The 21,287-nt window shown below is 33.5% G+C and overlaps 1 long non-coding RNA gene across 4 annotated transcripts in view; it reads left to right on the top strand.

Moving 5' to 3' along the window:
• Positions 1 to 21,287, top strand: part of LOC135300338 (uncharacterized) — a 119,926-nt gene that overhangs the window by 29,759 nt on the left and 68,880 nt on the right. The window contains exons 6-7 of one of the 4 annotated variants that reach the window (XR_010362228.1): positions 679 to 725; positions 1,308 to 1,557. The exons of the other annotated variants lie outside the window; for them this stretch is intronic. This is a non-coding gene — a long non-coding RNA (uncharacterized LOC135300338). Of the gene's footprint in view, positions 1 to 678; positions 726 to 1,307; positions 1,558 to 21,287 lie in introns of those variants that run through there. 4 annotated transcript variants of the gene reach the window in all.

Raw genomic sequence — 21,287 nt, 5'->3', positions numbered from 1 at the left:
AACAACGAAAATGCTGCTTGTGCTCCCTGATTCGTTGCTTAGTTAATGCTGGGACAGTGAAATAACATAAGCTTGTATCAAAATTGTTAAGACATGTCAGTATCTCACTGAGAATGACAGATTAGTTAAATTGCCATAGAAGCGTTTACTTCTGCACCTTGTCCTTGAAGTGAATAAGTGTTAACAAAAACATTGCTTCTTTCAAAAACAAATTTTTTTTTTGTTTTCTTCAAACACAAAACTTTCTTTTACTTTTGCTATGCTGTTTTCTCTTTGGAAGGAGAGATTCTGAGTAGGTATAGATTTATGAAAATATTGAAATTAAATATGAAATTTTATATAATGTTTAACACATAAATATGAAACACATAAAGATATATTTCATTTCAAAAGGAAGCTTATCAAATGTAAGTTTTGAAGGTTTTCCAAATCCTACTGAAAAAAAAATGATGGAGCAAGTGATTTGTTCTCAGACACCAGGATGCAAGAAGTGCTGCAGAACTTTCTGGTCAAGTCAGGTTATGGTGAAGGACATCACAAGAAAGCCTCTCTTAGCAGGTTACATTACCAGTCGTCATATATAAAATAGTCTCAGTTTACTGATGACTCTTTCCTCAAATCAGAATTCAGGAATCTGTTCCTTGTTCAGACTTCAAAGTTTGTTTCATTGTCTCGTAGGGCTCTGAAATCTGATGAGAAGCTAGAAGTACCTTCAGTGAAGCCCTGTAAGTGTGTTTCCATAGTGGGCTGTGGAGCCTAGATGATAAATTCTAGAAGCTATGGCTATCCCTGATTTCTCAGCACAAGCTGCTTTGAAACATATTTTGAAGCCTCTCTAAGAAAAACGAATCACTGAACTCTAGTGGGAAAACCAGAAGTCACATTTAATAATATTTAAGCTGTATGTAGCTACAATTGAAATTTAGTAGAAGTTCGTTTTCCCTTAGGGATATCACTTCCTCATTTGGGTTATTAAGAGGCCTGGGGGGATATCCCATTTCAGCAAACAGAATATCAAACAGAAAGCTATAACTCTTAGCTTTTGTTTCCAGCATGCTATAAGGGAACTTTGTAATTTGTTTTGTGGAATGAATAAGGTTTTTGCAAGGTGAACTTTATGCTCTAAGCAAAGTTCATTCAACAATTACATCGATTGGTGTTCATCCAGAAAATATTGATGGAATGACTGAGTCAGTCATCTTTTCAGTAATGTGACCAATAATTGGACTAAAATATGTTAGTCACTTACTTAAATGTTCTTTTCTGGCTTATAGCATTACATCAGAAAACACAAACTCTCTTTTCAGTTCCTGATTTTGGCTGGAATGGACCAGGAAGATCATGACTGAAACAGGGAAGGTTTTCATTATTGTTTCTGGTATTATCTGTTAGCTAGAACAGGAGCACTGCCTTCAAAAGGGTTTTTATTGCTAGTTTATTAAACGACTTGGGTTAAAATTTGTGAGATGTTTATCTGTGACAGGAAGCTTTCAACATCTCTCATGCACTTCAGGGTGTTTACTTACTAAGTCTGTTTTACCTTTGCCTATTTTGGTTTTTTTTAACATGAGTCACTGTATCTTGAAATATTATTAACGATCTTGGCAGATATTAATTAAAGACTGTTTAATGCCTCTAAGGAAAAGCAGACCTTGGCCAATTTCTTTGACTCCAGGTGAAATTGCAAATGAAGAAGGCTGGTATGTATTGGTGAGGAGGACTGGGAGAATCACATGAGCAATGTGAGCCACAGATGAGATTGACTGAAATATGATAGAATAGAAAATATAAAAAACTGTTTCATAAAATCCATTCTAACTGTATTTTATTTCACTCCTGATTCTCAAAGGAAACATTTAAATTATTTAGTAGAAGGATCTATCCTAGTTCTACTAAAATATTTATTCCAGGTTTGAGTAGGAAAACATGAAAGCATGATTCTGAACATGAGGTGAGGAGGTTAATAAGGCATTTCTGAGAAAGGACAGCTGTACCATCAGAGGATCAGAACAAAAGGAATCTGGCTAGAGAGGAAAGAGAGGTTTTACAGAAGGTGAAATGAAACATATCCCAGTCATGAAAATCCAGAAAGCTCTCTGAGACAGAAAGAGTTTTAAATGCCAGCAGAAGGATGACATAACAGTTGAGAAAGTTAAGAAGGAAACATTCGTGTGGGAGAGATTAAGAAAGACTTTAGCCAAGTAGAGCTTCAGCTGACAGCAAATTTATACAAAATACTTCCAGAAGGCAGACAAGATGGTTTTGGACACAATTCAGCTACTAGTTTATCTCATAGTTAGTTCTCGTTTGGAGATATTAACATGAAATTACGTCAGACAAGAATTGGTTCAAGGACAGTGGCCCATGAAACAGGTGCAGAAAATACAATGGAAGTAAAAAAGATCTGTAAAAAATCCCCTAAAATAAAAAGGAGAAAATTGAAAGAAAAGGCAAGACCAGAGTTCAGAAAACTCACTGTGTTGGCAGCAAACAAGAGACATGACACACAAAGGTATAATGTTGAATGGCAGAGATCTCCAGACAGCACATGCTAAAAAGGAAGGACAAAAAAAGATGATAACGTAAGATGCAAACATGGTAAACCTTAACTAAGACTCCAAAATATTTTAAATTAAATCCCTTCCTATGTAACATAGTTGTAAATTCACAAAATATTGTACAGCTTGAATTCAATAAACTAAGTGATAAACTACACAATATCACGTTGTAAAATCTCCAGTAGATATTCCAGAATTTCATCTCCTATTTGAAGTAACATGACTACATAACTGCAGGCCAGTCCTGCTGAAAGAAGTACTCTAGGGAAATACATAAACCCATTTAGTCACATTTGCTTCCTAATGTTGATGATCTTATTTTTCTGAACTAGGCAAAAGGATAAAACTACCACAGATTTAACGTGTCCATCCACTGCATTGTCAAAGCAGCTTAGAAATAAAGTAAATATTTGACAATGGTGAGAGAGTTTATAAAAATACTTTTGATGCGAGTTACGTGATGTCATTATTTAGTCATAAAGAGCAAAAGTTACTTGCTGATGATGATGATGGAGGAGGAAAACAGGAATGTTGTATGTACTCCTAAATGTGTATAGGAATAAGATTTTATATTATGACTCAGTTTGGATTTGCATCCTTAGCCAAACACTTGGAGTCAAGCTACATGATGATAAATGGGAAATAAATGAATGCTGTTTGACTGCCAAAATGGTACCTTTGTTTCTCTTTTTAGACTGCTATTTTGTTCTGTCAGTTGTGCTTTCTGTTGCATATATAATGGATTTGCAGAAACAGTTGAGAAATAACTGCAGGATTTGATGGGAGCAGCAGGTGCTTATTTTTCTGGTCTGCATAAACCTTATTCTCAGGAAAACTCCACACTTCAAGAAATAATTAGCACTGCATGTCACAGTAGACCACAAAAACTGAGTAGAAATTATCACAGAATTAACAATGGCTTTTTCCTGAGCATGTCTGAAAGCTCAATCAATTTGCAATTCTCTTTGGTTATAGCAAAAACAGGAAACTGAACCACTGTTTTCCCTTGTGGTCAGGTTATTTCTGCAGAAGCAGTTTTCCATTTTCTGTTTCTCCTGCCAGGTTTGTTTTTATATGAAATCTCCTCAAATCGCTAGCAAGATTTTTTTTTCCAAACCTTTCTTCCCTTGGCTGTTGCTGAGTGCCAATCTGTCTTACTTCTTTCATTATTTGGAGTAGCTGAATTTCTGTAACCAATACAGAAATGGCCACAGGAACTCATGAAACATTGTCATTATGTCTGAATAAACACTTGTTTAGGATCTCCTGTAGGTGGATGCACTTTGAAACACTCCATGGTAATAAACAAAATAGTTGAGATAAGAACTGAAGTTCCATTTTCAAAATCACTCTTTAGGCTTCCAAAAAAATATAAATAATATTTTAAACACATGTGCTCTCAACTCAGAAATGTATATATATACATGCACATGTACAGGGGAATGTGTTTTTGTTCACATGGAGTAGATATATATATATATATGTATATGGAGGTGAGGAATTAAAGTAATCCCTTTGAAAGTAATTGCTTTGAAGTTACATACTTTTGAATTTACTCGATGCAGAAGAAAATATATACATTACAGTTATCAGGGACCAAGATTCACCTCATACAAAGACAAAAAAGTTGAAAGAAAACAAAAAATTTATGACTAGAACATAGCTCACATTAATCTTTAGAGGCCAAATGGTACTCTTCTTTGGGACATTCACTCTGGTAAGGCTTCCTTTAACATCTGAATGCATCGGTTTAATTGTACATTACATGTCTGTTTCTCTTTAGGCTACTGCAACTGCTGTTAGTAAAAAAATCTAAAACTACAGTTGCACTCAAATACATACAATTGTCATGAGCTCTGGTATTCTTTACTACACACTGCACCTCACTTATTACTAAATAAAGCAAAGCTTGTGGATGATCCCCTTCTGTGCCAGAATGCAAGGGTTAAGTAAGCAAAATTTACTTGCTTATCATGTTGCCTAAGAAGCTGTTAGCCAAATGAGCACAACAAAAAATTATGGCACAGATCAGGATAAATTAAAAGTGACAGAGTATTCCCCTTATGAGACTGTACAATTTTCTAATAGTGGCTCACCTGTAATTCTCTAAGTTCTTGAGCAACTTGCTCAATTATTTTCCTTGTCCTGTATTATTCATCCCATTGTCTCATCATGGGATATTTGTATGTTCATGAACAGCAAACGTGATATTTGTCTGTGGTTATCAAACAATCACAGAGCAAAATTCCCGTACCCAAATTCTATCTCCTCCTCTTTAAAAAAATAAAGTTGAGCACAAAGGAGTATGTTTGGCAGGCTGATTGTGTGATGTGTTCTACCTCACACTATGAATCATCCATCATCTGTCCATCCATCTTGGGGAATTTAATGCTACACCCTTTACTTTTATATACAGCCATAAGTAACAAAATATAGACTAGACCTAACCTTATAGCAATAAAGTGCCCTTCTAAAGAGGTGTTTCTTAAGACAAAAACAAAAACACAAACAAAAATACCACCAACACCAGCAAAAAATAACAGAATTAAAGAAGCAAGTGATACCTTGCCAATACAGAATATGTCTTATACCCTAGCATTAAATTCAAAATTTATAATATCATTATTTATTTTAATTATAACTAAAAGATATGGGGATTAACACACACAGTTTCAAAGAGAAAGCCTGTGTTGTGAGAAAATGTTATAAATGTTTTTTGAAGGAAAGATATGTTTTCACTAGTATGAACCTGATAGGGAGGCAAAAAGGACATCATAAACTTCCATTACTAGGACTCAAAAGTCTGGAAATATTATCTTATATATATATATATATATATATATATATATATATATATATATATATATAAAATATATATATCAGGACAACTCAGGGCAGCCTGACTAGAGAAAAATAGGGAAATGTCCATATGTGTGAGAGAGAGAGAGAGAGATCACAACTACCTTAACTTTTACAAACTTCCTTGAAGTAGTGCCTCCTGGCACCCAGTTACCAGCCAAGGATCTCTCACAAATAAAGCAGCCTAAAGAAGCCTCTTTTATTTCCTTATTCTAGCTGCCTGGATTTTAAAGTAGAACATCCAGATTAAGGACAAAATAAATAAAAACAATAATTAAGAAATAAGGAGAAGAAAACCTGATGTGTCCTTTAAATATGTTGCTGGAAAAAAATCAAATTGGAGTATTCATGACTAATATATAGAAAGAATTACACCATGTACTGGGAGATTGTGATATTGCTCCTTTCAATTTGGGAAAATAATATTATTTTTAAAATTAATAATTTTTATTTTTTTTTTAACTTGCAGTAATGTAAAGCACAGAATAGCTACCTTATTCTGATATGTGAATTTACCATGTGCCACATGCAAGGTCGGCTGGCCTTGTGGTAAGTTTTATTGAGGTTAGTCTGCCAAGAGAGAGCAGGTAGAAATGGTTAATGAAGTAATGGTCATAGAAACGGTTAGCAGAACAGAGGCAAGACACTGTCCTAGAAATGAGAGCCAGTCAAAACAAAGCTCTTATGAGCTATTTTCACAAGCAGAGGTCTAAGGTGAAGAAAGTGACTGAAGAAAACGTCAAATTTACTCTTTCCATTCATTAAAGACCTGCATCAGTAACAATTCAACACACTGAATAAGAAGGTGGTAGATGAGGATGCCAAATGGCTGACTATGAACAGAGATTTTTTTTGTTTTGAGTAAATTATATATTTGGATACATTTTCATACTATTAACTAAGTGTATCTGGAACTCTAACGGTGCGTCATTTCTATCTTTCAAAGCATGTACGTACCTTAGTGTATAATGACATTTTTTGTTAGAGGGGTACATATTATCTGATAGTAGTTTCTTGTTTCCTGTTTTGTGTCTAATGTTTTCTGTTTTAGAGGAACATTTATAACAAAATTGAGCTTGTTTCCAATTGCCATCTTGGAAAATTTCATCCTGGAAACTTAAAAATTTGTTGGGAAATAATTATATTTCATATAAAATATATAAATTATTAATAATTAAATATATGAATGTATATGAATTTTTTTAGGAACTAGAAATAGAATTGTATGCTGTGATGCATCACATTTTAACTGTTAGCAAGAGCCTAGTTTTACATGCACTGTCAGTGCATACAGTTACATATGTATGTATAGATAAGATCATGCTTAATTAGTAAGTTTATAAGAACAAACATTAGCAAGTTAAAGTGACACTAATTTAAACTGCTCCACAGTAGATGCCTTAGAGCACTATTTCTGTAAACAGTTAACAGAAATTTGCTCTTTATCAAAATTTGTTATTATATGGTCCCTTGCTTGTATGGCAGTGGTTAGGGTTTCCAACCAAGCTCAAAGAATAAGAAAAAATAATTAGTTTCCATATTGGGATTCTTCATCATACCAACATCATGTTGTTGTAGGCTTAAAAGTTTTAATTCAGAAATTATAATATAAATTATAGATTAATTCCACTGATTTCTAACATAAAAAACTTTTTTTTTTAATTTTAGTCAGAATATATTACTCACATGATTAAATTGCTGCATTTTTTTCTGTTGTTGTTTCAAATTAATTGGTCCTCCTCCCTCTGTCTGCATTTAAGTCCTGTAATGGAAGGTGACTTCCACAGTAATTTGGAGATTTTTTTTTTTAATAAAGAGAAATAATTTAGAAATTGGTTAAACAAAGAAACTGCCTGATATAACAATTTCCTACATTTCTTCAGTAGGATATTAAAATATTATAGTTATCTAATGACTTGAAAATCAATAAAAGAGAACCATAGAATGTTATTTAATACAGAAATCAGGGTACTTGTTAAAAAAATCCTAAAGCCTAACATGTGGAAAGCATTTCAGCTGGCAACATGAAAGCTATTTTTAAATGAATTAATAAATATATAATTTTTTTTAAAGAAAAATATTTATTTGACTAAGCCTGAAGATATAATGAGTGATGCAAAGAATTTCGTCAATGTATTTTTTCTGCTTTAACACTTCAGATAGAAGGATTCAGTTTTGGCCTGACACTGCTCTTATTGTCAATATCAGTAGGTTATCAGGTACATCTGTACATCTCTGATGGAGAGATAAGACATATGCTCAGCTTAGATAAAACTTCCTCTGATGGAGAAAACAAGAGTGATGGATTTACAGAACAGTTTGCTTAACTTCGTTCCTGAAATTATGCAGAAGCATGGTTATCCACCTAAGAGGTAATTACAACCAACCAATATGAATTTGTCAAGAGCAGCTAATGTCAGAGCAGTGTAATCCTTTGATGAGATTACTGGCCTGTGAATTCCAGAGAGATGATTGCAGCATCTTGATCCAAACAGCCTTCTGGACATAGTTCTCTCCTGTGTTGCAGTGGGAAAGCCAGGAAAAACAGAAAATAACAAACTGCTAATTATTCCATGCACAAATAGTTGAAAACCAACATTCTCAGTGTAGTTATCAGTGGTTTGTTGTCAAATCAGAAGTACAGACCTGGTGGGATGTTTGGATGATAAAATAGGGCCCATACTTGTAAAATCTCTGCATAATAATTATCTATAAAAGGCCTAAAAATCTCTGAAGGATCAGGTTTGAATTCAAATGAAGTGGGTAAACTGGAGAAATGGTGATACCAGTAAGGTGATTTTTCTTAGCACCAAATGGAGATATCACATCCAGGGAGAAAATCAAATCCATAACCTCAAATTGAGAACTAACTAGCTGAACAGAATGTTACAGAATCCTAAAGGGGAGAACTACAAAGTCTGGAAAGATCTTTCCAACTTAGTTGCTTTTTCCATTAAAGCCACATGTCACTGGGTTACTGTTAAGACAGTAATTCTATTCCAAGTTCTTTCTTGTATATAAGAACAATTTCAAACATTTTTCAATTACTTAATGCAAACTCAGAGAAAATCATTAAGAAAGGAACTTGTAAATTATCTGAATCAAGGAATGAGATTGTCAAGGTGCAGAAGGAAAGGTAGGATAAAATCCTGAGGAAGGAAGCCAGAGCAAGGACCATAAAAAGTTCAAATATGTGAAATGTTAACCAAGAAAACAGTAATTGGTAACATTCCACAGTTGTAGAACCAAGGACTAGGAAAAAAAAAAAAAAAAAAAACACCAAAACCAGTTTAAATTTATTTCAATAGTTAATATAATAAAATATTAGAAAACATTTTTAGCTGTAAGGATTGTCAAATGGGATCAAGCTAGTTTAGGAAGATGTTGAATCTCTATGCTGAATGTTTTTATGATTAACACAGGAGAAAAACATCTGTCAGGGGCTGCTCAGTTATACTTGACCTTGACTCAAAGCAGGGAAATGGACTAATTTAATCTATAATCCTGAAATATTAACATCCTTGGGACAAGAGACATGCAGATTTCCAAAAACTGGGGAGAAAAAAGCCTATTTTAATTTTCTGTGCAGTTCACAGAGGAGCCATTTACCAGTCATAATGAAAAAGAACCTCTTTAAAAATACATGAAGGGCAAATGTGTTTTCTTTATCAGCTCCTACAATTTGCTGCACATTATAATTTCTTTCTGCTGCAACTTCCAGGGTCCCATTGATCTTGTGATGTGGGAGAACTCTAGGTGGGAGTCTGTTACCCTGAGCAACACGAGAGTGTTAAATCAGTTGTGCTCTGGAAATTGAAAGTAGGCTACATGCATTTTTGCATCTCTGCCAATAAACACATTAGTTCTGCAAGTGCAGGAATTTTTACCACATTAATCTGTTAGTTTCCCCTATTAGTATTTTTTTCGTGCTACCTGTCTTCCATTTGCTTGATAAGAAGGGCAAGGGTTCTGTTTGTCATAGGCCTCATACAGAACTCTGCTCAGTTGGTCTGCTTTATTGCATACGTTCATTTTAAAGTTCATAAATGAGAAATCCAATAATATGCAACTAGAGAAACCAGCTGGTTTTCATTCCATTTTAGTTGAATAATTATTTTTGTATTCCTAAAACACAGAAAGCTTTCTTATTCTTAAGAATAATTGTAGGATTTATGGAGCACAGCTTGATTCATACCTACTGCTAAAATAATTTTTTTTCCCCTCACTCTCTGTGTTAGCACATTCAGCATTAGATCTAGGAGAAATTTCCAGATATGCCTCAGGGTAGCCAAGTTGGGATTCATCTTTCCTAAGTCTGCTATGTAAGAGTGAGGCTTCTAGATTGAACTGGCTCATCTAGATCCCTGCTATGGTCAGTGGAGAAGCACCTTGAGTTGGTGAGTCCATCTCAACTGCAGAATTTAAAGCAGCCTGAAACCCAGGCATATGTGGTTCTTGGGTAGCATTACACATGCCTATCTTCAATGAATGAACAGCTAAGTCTTTGGAAAGGTGATAACACAAACCAACTCAAGCTGGGTGCTGTGGTAGTCTTTTTTGGGGCAGATATAACATACTTTTCTAGTATGGAATTTGGAAAAAAACCTAACCTACTAGAAAATTTCCTTCTTGAAGACAAAGCTTAGGGTTGGGATTTTTTTTCCCTTGCTTTCAGGTGTGAGGGGTTTTTGTGCTGAAGTGATCCCACATAAAGTCAGTCAGGTTTGAAATTGCACCTTGGATTACAACTTCTTAATGAAGCACGTTTTCTTCCCACACAAAGGCTAGAAGATATTGAATTGCCACTCAGCAGCTGGACACAGTATTGCTCTAGGCTGGCTTGCAGGAAATATCAAATGGCATCTAAATAGAAATCTTCAGGTCAGAAATCACAGTGCGCATTTCCACCCACTTGTTCAGAACTCTAAATCCTTTCCTGAGGGCAGGCACTGACACACCAGAGTAGGAGGCAGATTTTTCCATACTAGGTCCACATGGTGAGACTTGCCTAGAAATAAAGATTTCACAGCTGAACCCAAGATGAGCCTCAGGAATCTTGAGTGCACTGTAACTGTTCTTCAACAAAGGGGACTATCCTCCAACTCTCTGTTTAAATGGGATCAGCTTCTAGTGTCATTTATGTCCTTTTAATAATGATATTTTTAGCGGGTGCTAAAAAATAATTTACTGTGTTATTTTACAGTATTTGATAAATTGCTTCTCAATTTCTTTAACTAATAATCTAATTTGGAAAGTATACACAGTATGAATTCTAGATAAAATGGACTATAGATCAAAATAAGCAACTTGAAACTCTTTTGACTTTCTCCAATAAGCTGACAATAGGAAGCAGGACAATTGCTCAAGTGTGAATGATGTACAACAGGGAGTGACTTAATGTTGAGACAGGAAATTTAAGACACCTTTATATTAATTTATAAATTACAAATTTCACTTTCCATATCTTCAGTCCTATGAGCCTGTTCCTCAGCTGTGAAACTTAAAACAATAAATGAGAATAATCAATATCTCTGTAAACATGTTGGATATGTTTCCTACTAAGATAATCAAACATGATGTTGATAGTTTTTCCAACTAATAAACTAAACTAAACTAAACTGACTAATAGAAGTTATTTCATACAGGTGAAATTTCTCTTCATTTGTGATATCTAGTCCTGTTTCTCATGCTATTATGTCAGTGCAGAGTTTTACAATTAAATAGAGCCCTCCAGGAGCCCGAGGACTTGTGGACCCAAGCCAGCTCTGTGCTGAAGGTGATTTAGCAGTGGTTAGGGTAACATTCATCTAACCAGCCTTGATGGGAAGTGAGATCTGTTAGGTTGTGCTCACAATGTGATAATGTCTGTGCACTAGTTTGGAGTGCAGATGGTTTAAGAATGCTTCTGTCTGAATAAGAAATGGTGACATACATTTCAGTCTGCCCAAATGAGTATTGAATGCTTATGAGAAGTTCAAAATGTACTTGGCAGTTATTGGCCTCTGTCCCTAAACTTTCTCTTCCATAAGACAAAAGAAAGAGGGGGAGGGGAAACAGGCATGTAAATAAGAAATGGGCTGTTATTCAAAATTTTTCCTTGGGACTACCAAAAGGAAAATAACTTTTTCTAAATTCTTCTAAAGTACTGTTGTCTTTTCTATAAGATGAAATATACTTATAATTTTCTTTTCTTAGAATTTCTGCATAAAAATATTATATCATAAAATATAATATAATATATGCAATATAATATAATATAATATAATATAATATAATATAATATAATATATGGTAAAATATAGTATATTGTAAGGTAATGTAATGTGATATGATATATTTTATAATATATTACTATTTATTTTTATTGTAGATAATAATTATAACTATAATATATTATAAGATATATAGTATAATTGTATTATTTATAATAATATCATTCTTATAATATTTCTATATTAAAAATAAAATAATTCTATATAATCTGTTAAAATATATACTAATAATATGATATAATAAATATAAATATATAATATTTATATTATATAATATATGATTTAATAATATTTATACTATATAATATATTATGTTTAATAATATAAATTTGTTATCTATTTATCATTATTTCTTACATTATTATATGTTTATTTTTATTTATTATATTGCAATACTATTCTATTCGTCAAATATAATTATATATTGTTTATTATATTTGTATATAATATATCATATAATATCGTATCATATCATATCATATCAATCATATCATATCATATCATATCATATCTCATGTGATATTGTCTCAAGTCGTATGATATCATATTGTCTCATGTCATATTATATCAAAACAAATCATATCATATCATATCATATCATATCATATCATATCATATGTTATCTCATATCATATGATTTTTTTCATATCATATTATAATTTCTCATATAATACAATCTTATCTCATATAATATATCATACATATTATATCATATACTATCATATTCTCTCATATCGCATGACATATTATATCACATATATTATGTCATATGATCTGATATGATATATCATATCAAATGATATCATATCATTATATCATCTCTTATGAGATGATATTATAAGATATGATCATAATATAATGTGTTATTTCATATCATATGATATTTTATCATATCATATTATCTCATTACATCATATTATTATATTATATTATATTATATTATATTATATTATATTATATTATATTATATTATATTATATTATATTATATTATATATAAGACTATATAATTCTATAGCATACTATATCATACAATATAATAATAATAATATCATATATTACATTTCATTACATTAAATTACTTTGCATTTCATTGCATTACATTGCATTATATTATAATATATTATAGTATTATATAGTATAATATAGTGTAGTATAGACTGTATATATTATTATATAGTATGTTATATTATATATTACATTTTATTACTTAGTATTTCTTTTCATTTCAACGAATCCAGAAGTGCTTGTTTTGCAGTTTTATTGCTCTTTAAGCATACTACTATCTTCAAATTAACTTTGGGCTATCCATTTAATTCAGATGAAAGAGTCAAGTATGACAAGAGCTATTTCTGCATACAGAAGATATAACCTCTACAATGAGCTCATAGAAGTGGCTCTGGTTTTGGTACCAGGGAGGAACTGATTACAACAAACACTGGTGCATGGAAATATTACACATTTTAATAATACCAGACAGTCTCAGGAGTAGGATTGGTAATGGATTCCATCTGGTTTGCTTGTCTCTGTTCTGTCTCAGAATGACTTTATAATTAGCTTTGAATACATTAAGCCCTGTAATTTCAACCCTGAGATAAGCTAGGTGGCATCATAAAAGTTTAAAGGTTTAGTTTTTCATTTTGGGAGATTCATACAGGCGGTCAAGGATTGACTTCAGTTAATCATGCATTCTGATATTTGATTTAAAAGATCAAGTAGATGAACTGGATATAGCTGTGGAGAGTGGATCAAATAAAAATACGCAAAATTGTCATTTAGATAAAGTAAACCTTAATGGACAATTTATTACTGAAAAAATCCTGAATTTTACCTACTTTAAATTGCTAATACAGAAAATTTACTAGCAATTCAAAAAGGAGATGTGAGAAGCAGAATTTCTTTATGCCTCTAAAAAGTAAAATAAAGATTGAGAAACTCACTATATCTTTACTGATGGTGTTATTAATACATTTGACTCACCTCTGCATCTTTACACAGACACTTCTAGAATTATTTCCTCTACAAATTAAACCTTTCCAGAAATCAGATCCCTTTGGTTACTGAAAAGACACTAAATTGTATCATCTGCACTGGGAAAAATCATCTGAATTAATTTAAATTTTATGTTGTTCCTCATTTACACAGTTTATATACATTACCATACTGTTATCAGTAAAACATGATAGGATGATGATTTTTAAACAAGGTCTTTTAAGCAAAGTCTTTTCTAATTATGGAACAAAAGATCAGTCAACTGAGCATTGACTAAATGCCAATTGGAGGGCCACAAATAGGTTTAGGAGATAAAATCTCATGGTATAAAACCAAGAAAAACCATTCATACTTAAGTAAGCCTCAGCAAGAACAGACATTCAAAAATGAATAATGGCAAAGTCTCAACCTCACCTGGTGCTGAAATGGACCAATATGTTAAATCCTAGTTTAAAAAGGTAATAAGTAATGAAATGGTTGTTAATCTGAACCCCTGGAACATTTTGAAATTACTTAAATTACTTCTGATAATAAATCTTAATATAGCTTTAGTGGGCTAAGGTTTTAAAGTTTTTATCCTGCACAGAACATTGAAAATAATGGTCCCTTGTCATCTGGGAATGGAGGCTATCAAGTTTTCATGGTGGTCATTAAGGCAAGAGCAATGTCTTCTCCTGCTATTCTCTTTTAAGTATTACAAGTTGTGTCTCTGATTTATTCCTGAAGAATTCTGTTGGGGTGTAAAGATTGCCACTTCCCCAGTGCCCTGAATATATAATTCTTGAGGTACTATTCATGTCTCCTAGTACTTTCAGTACATTTAGATCCTTTCCCTCCTATGTCCTCCACAGTGCCACACCCCACAGCTGAGTTAGCCCAAATCTTTCCAGTAGAGTAGCCTGGATGGCCCTTCACACACTCCAGAAATGGGATGGAAAGAAGAAAACTAAAGTTATGAAGCTGCAACATAAAAAAGATCAAAACCAAAACCAAAACCACACAGATAAAACCACAAATAACAAAACAACAACAACAACAACAAAACTAAAGAAAACCCAAATAACCAAACAAACAAAAACATGGGGGACACACAATCCTAGACACTCACATTTCTTTCTTTTGTAGCAATCAAAAGAAAGGCTGTCTCTCTCCAGAAGCCTATTTCTCTCTTTAAATTGTTCCTGCTTTATCAATAGTGTTTATTTGTCATTTGTACAATATCAACATGGGGAAGCTAAGAAGTGAGTCTCGGACCATTTTTCTATCTTTAACAGCAGTGCCTAGAGCCAAATCTGACCTCCAGTACCACCCATATATTCTACAATACTTCTGCTTCAATTACTTATCATCAATCCTGTCAACTGGATAAAAAGCGATGAACACAATTACTAGCTGTGGGTTAGGGCTGAGATATTTAACTAGTCAAAGGACACTTTTTAAAGACTAGGTGTGTTTTACCAAATAGAATAAGTAGATACTGAACAAAATACAAGGAAAATTTATATAATTTCATTAAATTAATTATAAAAATTAATAAATCCTACTGTATGCAAAAAATAAATCACTAGAAAATTATTTTTTAATTTCAGTATACAATAATGATATCAAGATGTTAGAAATTTCTAATGAATTAATAATAATAAAAAATAAAAATACTACTAAAGATACCTACATGATTCACATCTTGTGAATATTATATTGTTAACAGGAACACATCATCTGCTAATTTTAATGTTAGCCTTCAAGTATACAGGACATACACAGTAGCTTACTTTTAATAATACACAGGGCATACCTTGCTCACACTTTCATAAATTACCTGTTTAGAATGCATGATTTGACTGGCTTTGACAACTGCACTTCACTTATTAATACTTGAGGTTTTGGCTCTACTAAGTATATTCAACTCATCTCCACTGTATTGTTTACGAATGCAGTAACAGGGAAATCCTGCCCACGAAAAATAAGGTCAATTTAAATAATTTAGTTTTAGCATTACTAAAGTCTTAAACTTCTGCTTAACCAGAAATAGTTGGAACATACACCATCACTTCTTTGATTTAAATATGTTACAAACATTTCTTAGCAGAATTCATCTCTATTGCACAGGATAAGATGACGTTTTGCCCACATTTTCATTAGTATTTGTGGCTGTAATAATCCAGATGATGACTTTTTAAAAATATTTTTTAAAGTTAGAAATAATTTTTTAAGGCTACTTTTTATGTAGTAATTAATTTCTTCTTTGCAAACTATAATGTTACCAATTTTTTTTTTTTGGCTAATATAAAAAGATACTTGTATTCAAACTCTTGGATATAAACCTGTTTTGTCATTGGTCTTACTTAACAAGCAGAAGAAAATATTTTCTGTGAAGCTTCATAGCATCTCACTCAATCTCAGATCAGCTCTCTGAAGGTGGGAAACTTTAATTCAACATAACACAGAGAAAGCATAGATTCAAAAAATTTGCAGTAAATACTAAAAATATTTTATGCATTGAAAGAATCCACTGTGATCCTAAAAAGCTTTTTATAGGGCTGCCAGATACTTGAGACCTTTGTGTACTGCTGGCATCAACATTTTGGATCATGATATTTTTCTACATGCAAAAATACAGAAGTCTAAATCTAAACAAACAATCCATTTTGAGAGGTTGTTCACCCATTTCCCACCTAAATTCTATTGTAGATCAATTATATGCAGATTTGCAACAAAACAATTCTTATATTAGCAACAACCCCTGATTTAGTAGGTGATTTAAAATATGTCTCACCCACCTAATTTCTGCACAGAAATGGACCATCTCAGTCTTTTTCATTCAAAGACCTGGCTTCAATGAGGAGGTGGATAGTAGCATATATTAACACTACAATATTTTAATATCAAGGTGCTAAACCTGAATCCATACACTTCACTAAATGTAGAAATGTAAGTCTAGAACTCACCCATTTGGGAAGTGCGTGCTAGCTACATAAGCACAGGATCAAAAGGGAGCATCAGTTCAAAGGGGACTGTGTGGTTTGGGACATCCTTCAATACCTTACTGAAACATTCATTTCTTCTTATTAACCCAGCAAAATTCATTATTTTGGGGGAAAAAAAATTCAACTAGATGAGGTCTGGCTCTGTAGCCCAGTGGTAAGAGCACTTAACTGGGTCTAGGGCACTACTGTACTTTGATTACTGTACTTTTCCTGCACTTGTCAGTAAACTTCAACAGTGAGGTTAAAAATTTTATTTAGTTTGCTAATCCATGAAGTATTAATGTACCCTTTTACTTTATTTTATGTAATTACATTAATTAAGGCTACATTTATACTAGACTAGCCACCTAAATATTCAACTGAGTTATGAAATCAGTAAGTACAGATATTCTTGTGTGACGATGGATGTGGTTAATTTCCCGATGGCAGTCAGACTTAACTTTTTGCTCAGAAATCTGGAGTTTCAATTCTGTAAATCAGTTAACATATGCCCAATCTTCAATTTTTACTCAATTTCATTTTCATTAGTGGCTTTGGCCTGTTGGTGTTGGAAAGGTGTTGACAACACACAGGTGTTTTGGCTGCTGCTGAATGGTGCTGGCACAGCACCAAGGCTGTGTCTCCAGCATTCTCCCCTCACCAGCAGGCTGAGGGTGGGCCAGTTCCTGGGAGGGGACGCAGCCAGGACAGCTGGTCCAAGCTGAAGAAAGGGATTTCCACACTTTATGACATCTGCTTAGCAATAAAAGCTAAGGGAAATGGGAGAGGGAGTGGCATGGGGGATAGTTATTAGGACATTTGTTTTCTGGAGTGACTGCTGCACATGCTGAAGCTCTGCTTCTCAGGAAGTGGCTTGACATCAACTGTTGATGGGAAGTAGATAATAAATATTTTGTTTTCCTCTGCTTCTCTGTATGGCCTTTGTTTTTGTTTTATTAAACTGCCCTTTTCCTTGAACCTCCAAGAGCTTTTTTTTATCTTCTCCTTCTCCCCATCCTGACAAGGAAGGGAGTGATAGAGCAGCTTGATGGGCACCTGGCATGCAGCCTACGCCAACCCACTACAATCATTAAAGAAAATATCTGCTTCCCAGCTCTATGCTAATGTTAATCTACTATAGGAAAAATCTTCTGCTATATTGAGAGAAATTATTTTGCTTTTATTTTTACACTTTTGTTTCTTTGGCATGATAAATCAGACATCATTCATAAGCACTGAAATAAATTCAAGCCTACAAGCCCACAAATTGTGTTTGTGATAAACCCCTTTCATGCTGATAAGGCAAAATTTGTTGTATGCAAATCTTGATTAATTATATGTTTTAATAACTAAGATAAACCAGAAAACCTTTGAAAAATTGAAATATTTATCTTAACACTTTTTTGTCCAAATTATTAATTTAATTTCCATGAAGTTAATAAATATTCAGTTTGACTGAAGCTACATGAGAGACAATAATGCACTAGGAAGTGTGAGACCAAGTATATTTAACCTCAATATGTGCTTCTCAAGAGAATTTCTTGTGTACTATAGAGAATATTCTACTCACCAAGAGCTTTGAAAAACATCTGCAATTCAGAGAAGTTGCATAACCTTGCATAAAATACAAGCAACATAGCCTCTAGTTGAATAGAAATTCAGATCTAGACCAAATCAGACATTTCTAATAGAACTTAGGAATGTTTAGAACAATGAACACCACAGAAGTCTCTTTATATAAATAATGTAGTAGAAAATTGAGATAAAATCAGTTTCCAGGGTGGCTGAAGATCATACTGCATCTGCTAGATAATCTCGCATAATACTGAAATAATTGAATGCATGGCATTTGGAGAATCTTTGTTTCTCACAGATTACTCATTTTGCAGGAGTGCCAACCTATGCTCAGGGCTGCCAGTTATGCATGCCTTTTGAAGAGCAATGAACAATAGAGAGTGTGAGCTAGTTCAGGAGGTGTAAACATTCTTAATATGCTAGAATGAACTGAAAAGTGTCTTGCATTATTCTACCTAGAAAAAGACTGGTAGCTGGGGAATTCCATTTGGCTGACAGGGCAATCTGCACAGACAAGACAGGAGATGAACCCAAATTACAGAATCAGAACGTGAGGTTGCTAAGTTTATCTATCTGGACGAAATCATAATACAATATAAGACCAATGTCTCCATTTGATTTCCCAAAACTTATCCTGCCTCCTTGTTTTTGTAAGGAGATATGAAGTGGCAGGTTATGTTATAAACTCTTGGAAAGGTTTTGTGAAGTTTTCTTTTTCCTTTGGAAATTCTTTTCTTTACCTGTGTCTTTTACTTTAAAATATTGAGAATGATAGAAGAAAACCTATGCTGTTTATGGACACATTTGTAACATATATACACACATATCCAGAAACACATAACCAGTAGCTTCAAGTAAGTTTTCATCAAGGGTTTTAATTCAGGATCCATAATGTCATATTGAAAGTAAATTTAGCTAATATGGAAAATTAAGTTGTCTTCACGAAGGTCTTGAAAGCTGTGATATTCAGATGGGCAGGAGAATGACAGACAAGTACTTCTCTTCTTCACACAAGCTGAAAGTAAATGTCAAGGTAATTTTGTTCTGACCTAGAGTAGAAATTATGCAGCCATAAAGATCTCTAATTCTCTGGAAAGTCTAATACATTTTTATGCATTATCTATAAATCTACTTTAGTGAAAGGAGTCCTGAAAGACTTCATGAAAATTCTTATTGCACGAAGGCTGGCTGAGCAGGTGCCTTGAAATTCATTGTCCTTCTCCTTGTAATACAAGTTTAACCATCATAGCTAACCTTAGTTTTGTGTTTAGAGCTATTGGTTCAGAACCAAAATATTCACCATGCTGCAGGATGAAATAGTGGTTAAGAAAACAGTAAGAGGTAATTTTATTACTAAATATTCACCCAGAAAAAAAATATGATTCATTATAGTCTTAGTCAAAACAAACATCTTGGCTTTCCTATCCATTAATTAGCAACTTATGACCAATTCCAAACGCTATACATTTACAAACATTAGTACTGATGGTGAAACTTTATTGTGTTCTAATGGAATGGTTGATGTTTTTGGCACCACCAAAATAATGTTATATTAGAAGCCCCACTAGTATGGACCTTATTCATCAGAGACCTATATACTTAGAGCATTTTCTTTATGAAACAAACCAGGTTTATTATATTGGAAACAGACATGACAAAAAAATTTAGAAAGTACTTTTCTTCAGTGAGAGATGTCCTTTAAATCAACCAATTTTACCAATGTTGAGGATATTTGGATTATTAAATGAGTAAATATTTGCAGGTCTTTGCTGTCTCTCTCACTTTAATGTGCTAACTGGAATTATTTCCTGTGCAGTTTCTTCATGGTTAGATATCTGTGTACCATTAGAATGAGGGATTCTTTGTTTTTATGTGTTTCTGCTTTATTTAATCTATCAGTAATTGAAACCCTGTAGTTCCTCCTAAATTCTAAAACAATGATTCTCAAAAAGCAGTCAATTCAGTGGCCAATCTTTTTTCTTATGAGTAAGGTTTCACGGGTGTTTGCAAGAGGGATTCAGTTGTTCTGATTTCTCTTTTTACTAGTACATTGAATTTGGTGCTTGGGCAATTACTGGCTGTATCTTCCCAGAGAAACTCACTGAGCTCAGGCACAAGCATTACTTTATTATGAACTTCAACTTTTAAATATTTACAGGTTACCTGGCTTGAGTCAAATACCATATTCCCATTTTAGGGGCACGATCAGAGAGACAATGTGGGGGCCACCATAGAGTGTGGATGAAGACAATTTATTTGCTGGAAGAAGGAGGTCTAACCAGCCTGGATTAAGCTATCTTCCACCATTCAGTTTCAGGATTAGGGAACATTATTTTGCTATTAGGGATGTGACACTTGGGTAGAAAGGTGAGGAGTGAGCTACAGTAAGTCTAGGGTAAAATGAGGGTGCCCACTCTGACAGAAGTTAAAAGGAGAATAAGGGATCAAATATGCTCTAAGCTGCCTCTGGCCAATGGAAAGGACTTCTGCAGAGCAGGGACTATGAAAAACAGCCAGAGTAATCACTGATCACCAGGAATACTGTACCAAAATCTGCTGAGCTGTGCAGTGCAGAAGGAGAGCTGATATTGCCTGTATTTTGGATATTTCCATGAGAATGGGATCCTGAAAGTCTTAAAACTTTTTATAACCATGCTTCAAACTTGCTAGTTCTACACCGATGTGTCTAGCCCTGCAGGTGTTTTGAGGCATGAAATGCACCTTAAGGAGCTGCAGGGCCACCCAGGGATACTTCAGTTCTCATTCTGAACTTGAGGCTCTTGTACTACCCTCGAAGTCTGCTGCATCTTCCTCAATTTATTTATATTGTCTATTTTGGAAGGAACTAGAGTAAAGTAGATGAAAGGCAACACAAAAGCAGATTTTGCTGTTTTAAACAACTGTATTTCCAGTTCCAAGGAAGAACCTGCAGGGCTGTGGTAGGCATTAAGCAAGTACTGAGGTGATGGCCTTATCCATTACCACTAAGTCTCTACTTCTGGAATAAAAAAGGCATACCTTAGACTGCTTAGACTATATTCAATGTGTTTAAAAGGGGAAAAAAAT

The sequence above is a fragment of the Passer domesticus genome, chromosome 5 (assembly GCF_036417665.1).
Source record: "Passer domesticus isolate bPasDom1 chromosome 5, bPasDom1.hap1, whole genome shotgun sequence".
Classification (NCBI taxonomy): Eukaryota; Metazoa; Chordata; class Aves; order Passeriformes; family Passeridae; genus Passer; species Passer domesticus.
The sequence above is the reverse complement of the archived record's forward strand: the minus strand, read 5'-3'. Positions and strand labels throughout refer to the sequence as shown.